This window comes from Hevea brasiliensis, chromosome 2, assembly GCF_030052815.1.
Source record: "Hevea brasiliensis isolate MT/VB/25A 57/8 chromosome 2, ASM3005281v1, whole genome shotgun sequence".
Classification (NCBI taxonomy): Eukaryota; Viridiplantae; Streptophyta; class Magnoliopsida; order Malpighiales; family Euphorbiaceae; genus Hevea; species Hevea brasiliensis.
In genome coordinates, this window is record NC_079494.1 from 80539990 (window position 1) to 80546958 (window position 6969).

A 6969-nucleotide genomic window follows, 5' to 3' on the forward strand; every position below is an offset into this window, starting at 1 on the left:
AACTGACTTTTGCATGTAATTAATGTCACACCTTACCCCTCTGTAAGGCATAACATGATCCCGTAGAATACCTAATGAACTACCGAACTTCACCTACCGATAACTCATTAAGTACCCTACAAGGGATTTTAAAACAATTTTCTTATCTTTGACAAGTGGTGAGCATTTCAAATAAGTATTTAAAACATTTAGTTGAAATTAAAACTAATTAATATTTTTGGCCATTTTAGTTTTCCGCAAATTTTATAAAAATTTTGACAGAGTTTCCTCTGTATTTTGAGAAAACCGTTCTTCGAATACCTGTAAAAAAGCACTTCTAAAAGTTTTCTCAACCACTACTTCAATTTCAAACTCAATCTCAAACAATTTCTCAAATTCACAAGTTCAATAATTTCTTCAAAATACTGTCCATCAATATCATTTATATTTCATTAAAAACAAAATAATTTATACATAACCTTACAAATTTATATCAAAAGAAACACAAACTAAACTTTATTACAAACTTCATACAAATTTGTGTACAAGCTGCTCAAGACCCATTTTTACATGTCCATACATTTATGTGCAATATATACATCAAAAGAAGTATTTACAGTTAGGGTATAAATTATACCCGAAGGCTTCAAACTGATGACTTCACACACCTCAGCAGCTCAGTCTGCTGCTCCTCTAATCTCTGTATCTGCGACAGCAATAAAAGCTATCGCTGAGTACTAAGACTCAGTGGTGCACAACATACTAAAATAATCTTTATGCAAAACTTAAAGCACATTCATTCAAAAATTTGATTAAACATGAAAATTAAATACAATCATGCATTGTAAGATTTTACATGTAAACCAAGTTTATTTCAAAGTATCAAAACACATTTCATAAAACCCACAGTTAAATCATGCCATTCGAAACAAATAGAATCTCAATAGCCAGAGGCTAAAGAGAAATCACATGAATCTCGATAGCCAGAGGCTAAAGAGAAATCATGTCACAAGGCTAGCTAGCTCAAATATATGGATATCCATTCACATCCTCTTCTACTGGCACACCTCAACACTTCTCCAGAGAAGGAATCAAAATTCGAAACTAATTACCCCCACTAGTCGTGCTAGTGAGGTGTTCAAATATGTGGTCATGACACTGTGGTTTCAAAACTTATCTTAACAATTTGCTAAACATTTTCTTTTCAAATATACATAATAACTTTCAACAATTTAGATCAACATCATAAGAATGTCATAATCCAATATTTCACATTATTTAAAACGATATGCAAAAGATGATTATAAAAGTATATGTTGTGCACAAACCTCAAACGAGTCGTCCTTTAGCCTCGACTCGGTTCCTCGGGTTCCTTCCCGATATTCTTTTCAACTGAAACACACAATTTTACAATGTTTCAGTACTAGAACTTAAAATAAATCCAAAATAAACTTAACTTCACATTTAGCTAGCTCTAACGTGTTAAATTCGACGTTCTCGAAATTTTGTGTTTAGGGTTACTATTCACTGCACTATTCAAGTCAAATTATTGACTTTCTAAGGCTTAATGGGTATGGGAACTCCAACTTCACCCACATACCACATTTTGGTCACCAAACTTGTTGGTTTTGGTCATTTGTTTAAAGCTTAGGTCATTTTGGCAAAATTGCCAATTTTCGGTTTTGTTTTTACTAACTAGCAATATTCCATTGGTCGATCTACTGTTGGAATTTGACAAAACTTCCTTCATAGAAAATGTTCCTTATTGTCTTAAGTGTATTCTCATTTTTGGATCACCTCAATCGGAGTTTTGTAGCTCAAGTTATGGCCAAAATAAGTTTACTGTTCACGTGCAATGTTCATACTGCAATTTAGGTGCTGGCAGATTTTTGGTCCAACTTTGGTCAATTGTTTGATCAAGTTAAGTTCATAATTCGGTCTCACTTTCTTCATATGAAATGTTGTACTATGTCTTAGGTTTCCATCGATTCAAGAATCGCCTAAATCCGAGTTTTCTGGAGAGAGTTATAGCCCTCCAAACATTGCTGCTCAATGAAAATTCTGCAGAATTTCAGTACAGTAATTTTAACTTTGCTCAATGATTTGAATGAGTTAATGGCCTAATTTGGGTTGGTGTTCTTCATGAAAGTTTTAGGTCTATATCATATCTAATTGCTGGCAAAATTTCAGGTCAATTTGACCTACCTAGCTCGAGTTATGACCAAATGAACAGTTACTGTTCATTTGGTCAGTTTTGTGCAGTGGCAGCCTGCAATCAACTCACTTTGGTCAATTGTTTCACCAAGTTTTGGTCAGTTTTTGGCCATGGTTCCTTAATGAAAATTGTGCTCTTTTATGTCTATTTTCATCTCCAATTGGTGGCATATCAATTGGGCTTGTAAAATTTGAGTTTTGGTCCTTCAAAGTGGGTTTGGTCATGCTGCCAGCAGCATGACCATTAACCTCCGAATTTAGTTTTCATTCCTATCATTCCCACACAACTTATTTGGTCATAATTGACCATTATTTCATTTCACAATAGGTTAAACATGCCATTTATGCATTTCTCCAAATTTTGGTCCATAAACCCTAGCATTGAAACCTTAATCTCACTAACTCTTGCATTTAACTACTTCTAATAATTTTAATGTTAATCATTTCACTAAGTAAAGCTTCTAAACTCACTCAATTGCATCATATTCATGCAAACCACACTCCTCTCAAGCTGCCCAAAATTTCAATTTAATTCTTTCCCCATATTTGTTTCATTTAAATCAAGTTATTAGCTCACTTAATTACCTAAACATGCATTTGAATGGAAAAGTAACAATTTAACATACTAACCTTTTGTTAAAGCTTCAAAACCCTATCTTTAATTCTTCTTTCTTCTTGTAATCTCCTTCTTAAGTTGCAATAACAAGCTCTAGGGTGGTTTTTAAGAGAGTTATTTGGATTAAGTGAAGAAAATTAAGCTTAAATGTAAGCTTAAATGGAGGACCATTCATGGAGGAATTTGGGAGGAAAGTGGGGTGGCAAGGAAGAAGAAAATCCTAATTTTTTTCCTTTGGTTTCCTTTACACGTTTTTTTTTTTTTTGGCTTATGGAAGACCCCTAATTCCCAAATTAAATAATTCAATTTATTACTTTAGTTATGACATCATGCATGATGTCATAACTTTTGACTTTTTCATTTTCATCTCTTTTTCTCTTTTTTTTTTTCTATTAGTTCTTTAATTTAATTCTCGATTCCGAAATTTTCTTTTCTCCGATTTTCTTTGTGATTAGGTCGAGTCACTCTCGGGTCAATTGACCAAATTGCCCCTACTGCTCATCGGTTTGCAAATAATCCAATATTTCTTCCGGCTCCCTGACCTAATTATTTGACTGACTTAACAGTTCTTTTTCATGATTTTCTCTTTTCCACTGTGTTCATAAGGGTCCTAAGGACCGCAGCGTCACTTTTTACGGTTCAAAATTTGAGTTTAAAACGACTTCGCAGTCGTTCCCGAGGAGGTCACTCATCGCTGTGACTCTCGGCTCGTTTAACCTCTTATGTTTTGTTTTTCTTATTTATAGTTAACTAATTAAACATTACTAATTATTTGTGTTTATGGCTTCTCAAGTTGTCTTAAGTGTGGCCCTAATCCCATTAATTGTCCGGACCGACACCGGTCTCCGGAACAGTGAAATATACCAGGCTATATAACGGGGGTGTTACAATTAATTTAAATAAATACTTTGTAAATTAAAATTAATCTTGTTTGTAAATTAAACTAATATTGGCATGTAAAATAAATTTAATTTAATACTTGGTAATTGTAAAATAAATTTGCATGTTAGAAATCTTTATTAGGTTGTGATTGTTTGGGACTTATGTGATATTATAATAAATTACACATGTACATAATTAACTTAGTTCAATTATCCTTAGGGTAACTTGGTGAAAATTAATTAATTAGGTTAAATAGAAACATAGGGTTATTTGAAATTGAATTTGTTTGTAAATTAAATTCCCAATAATAAATTAATTTTAGTCATATGGTAAATATCATTTAAATAATTAGCAACCCCATAGATAGGAATTACTTGTGCATGAAAATTGTGTGTAAACAACAACCCTTTTTGTGAATTACTTGCGTGTGTAGGATTAGAATTGTATTTTTTAGGATAAAGTTTAATAAAGGAATAATAAACAAGACTTCTATAAACATTAGTAGAGGACTGGCACTCGAATTAACGAGGTTAGACCAGGCGTAAGGGGTGCCTAACACCTTCCCCTTACGTACCCACTATCCCGAACCTAGACATTGGGCTATGGTAATGACGGTTGTGGAAACTCTGCAAGGAGTAAGTTGCCATCCATGACCCTCGGAAGAAACACTGAATATGTCCCGGTTATTACTCGGGTGGCGACTCCTGTCTATCTATGCCTTCGTGGCATAAATCCTTAGTACCGTGGTAGTGTTATGGGAAGACGGTACTTACCAGTGGTTTGATTCTATTAGGATTGTATGAAGTGCATGTCTAGGAAATGCTGTCTAAGGAGGTGGTACTTAAGTGAGACCATTGTGACTCCACCATCTTTCCTGGGCATTACCTGGTGCATTTTATATAATTCTAATGGATGATATTTCGCCTCACGCCCCACCCCTACACATTGATGAAAACATTTTCATGGAACAACCTAGGAGTTTTGAATCCCATGATGGTTCCAAGGTATGCAAGCTAAAACGATCCATTTATGGGTTGAAACAAGCTTTGAGGAGTTGAAACATCCATTTTGATGAAGTCATTAATGAAGGAGTGGAAGCATGGATTAAAGAGCATTACAACCTTGAATTTCAAAAATTATTTCTAGGGTTACATGCACCATACCAAGTGTCTTATGATTCTAATCAATTTCCAATGCCCAATTGCATACCAAAACACCTTTTAGCATGTATTAAAATTTCATTTGCCATTAAAAATTGTGAATTAACATTTAATTCAATTAAACCCTAACTAAAAGAGGGATTTTTAGGTACTAACCTCTTGATGCACAATTGATGCAATTACTCTTAGGATGTTCTTAGGACCCCAAATGTTATCCCTCTAGTTTGTCCACCACAAACACACACCAAAGTTGCAATGGCAGCCCCTAGATTGGCTTCTCAAGCCTTGTCAACCAGTTTTGAGATGGGGTTTATGCTTTGTGAAGGTTGTATGAATGTATTGGGAGTTAGAAACACTTTCGTATAATTTTAATTCATGAGGAAATCAAACTTTTTCCTTTGAATCAATTGAGAAATTGAAGAGGAGAGGGAGACACCATGTTGCCATCCAACTTGAGAGAAAAGAGAGAGGGGTGATTTTTTCTTTTTTACTTTTCTTTATATACTTAGGTCAAGCCCTCACAAACTCCCTTGGTACATGTCATCACAAGATCCCATCTTTTTATTGTTTGATTTAATTCTATGAAGCCAAGTGTCAAGTGAAGGAACGGAAGCGTGAAAAACACAAGTTTATACCATTGAATTAAAAAATTTTCACCTAGGGCCACATGCATCATGCAAGATTTATTTTTATCTATTTGATTTCAATGATAAACAACATATTAAAACTCTTTTAATATGTTTTTGGATATGTATTTGCCATTTAAGATTTTAAAATTAATCAGATTAATTTTAGAACCCTAGAATAAATCAAGAACAAACACACTAACCTCTTGATGCACTGCAGTGTATTTGCGCATTTGATATTCGTCTTCAGTACACCAGATGTTATCCTTCTAGCTTGTCCACACCAAGAACACCTATGGCAGCCCTTGAACAGCTTCTAAAGCTTTTTCTATTATTTAGAAAATCAAGTTTTGCCTTTTAAGAGATTAAAGATGTAAACAGGACACTAGAAACAATTTCTAGTATTTTTAATTCAAGAGATTGTTTGTTAATCTCTTGGAAAGATGAGAGAAGAAGATGAAGAAGAGAGAAACCTTCTTGGGTGGCGGCACCAAAGAAAGAGGCTGCTGGTTGTGTTATTTTTTTTTTTTTCATAACAACACTTATATAGCTAGGTCAACACATTAAACCCTTGCCACATGTCACCCTTTGATTGGTTCTAGGTTTAATTGACCCAATCACATTGTGCCAAGTGTCAAACTTATATTTAATCTTGATTTTAATCATCTTACATGATTAAAAGACATTTGGCAAGCTTATGTGTAATGCCATGTGTCACCATCTCATGGTGCCACATGTCATCCTGTGAAATGACCAAATACCCCTGTGTCTTAATTTTGAGATCTCAACCCAAAATAATTATTTCTCTTCTTCTAATCAATTTATATCAAATATAAATTAATTAATTAATCTTTATTAATTAATTTCTCATTAATTAAATTCATATTTAAACACTTTAAATATAAATTTAACTTATACTATACATCCAATAATCTAGATTTGGTTTCAAGTCATGCTAGGGACTTTGCAATCTAATTGCAAACCAAACCTATTTAATTAATCAATTAAACTCTTTAATTAATTAATTAATTCATATTTAATTAGGTGATAACTTGTGTATGTGTGTGACTTACTAGGCTAATCACTAATTAGTAATGAGACATGATATCAACTCTTAATATCATCAGAACTCTTTCTTACCATAAATGATTTCTCTAAATCATTTTATGCACCTCATAGACCATGGTTAACACCTAGCATAGCATGCCATAGCCAACCAATTAGTAATGAGGTTTACCTTAAATGAACCTATAATCATATGTTACCATGCACTAGAATCTCTCTGTTACAAAATCCCAACTCAAGCTGGAGTCATGGTTTATGTCAAACCCCATTTGCTATGAATATTATGTTCTCTTTTAATTCCAGTTCTTGATTAAAAAGATTTTTCTCATCAGAAACTCTTTCTAAATAAATTTTTCTGTCCTGGCCAGGAACTTGAAACATCAAGAACAATTAAATGAACATAGGATTTTATCTCTATTTACTTAGA

General features: G+C 33.4%; 1 long non-coding RNA gene across 1 annotated transcript; it reads right to left on the bottom strand.

Moving 5' to 3' along the window:
• Positions 1-466: 466 nt before the first annotated feature.
• Positions 467-3183, bottom strand: LOC131173673 (uncharacterized). The gene is made up of 3 exons (XR_009143992.1): positions 2824-3183; positions 1308-1371; positions 467-685 (listed from the first exon to the last, which is right to left on the bottom strand). It is a non-coding gene; the product is annotated as an uncharacterized LOC131173673 (long non-coding RNA).
• Positions 3184-6969: the final 3786 nt, after the last annotated feature.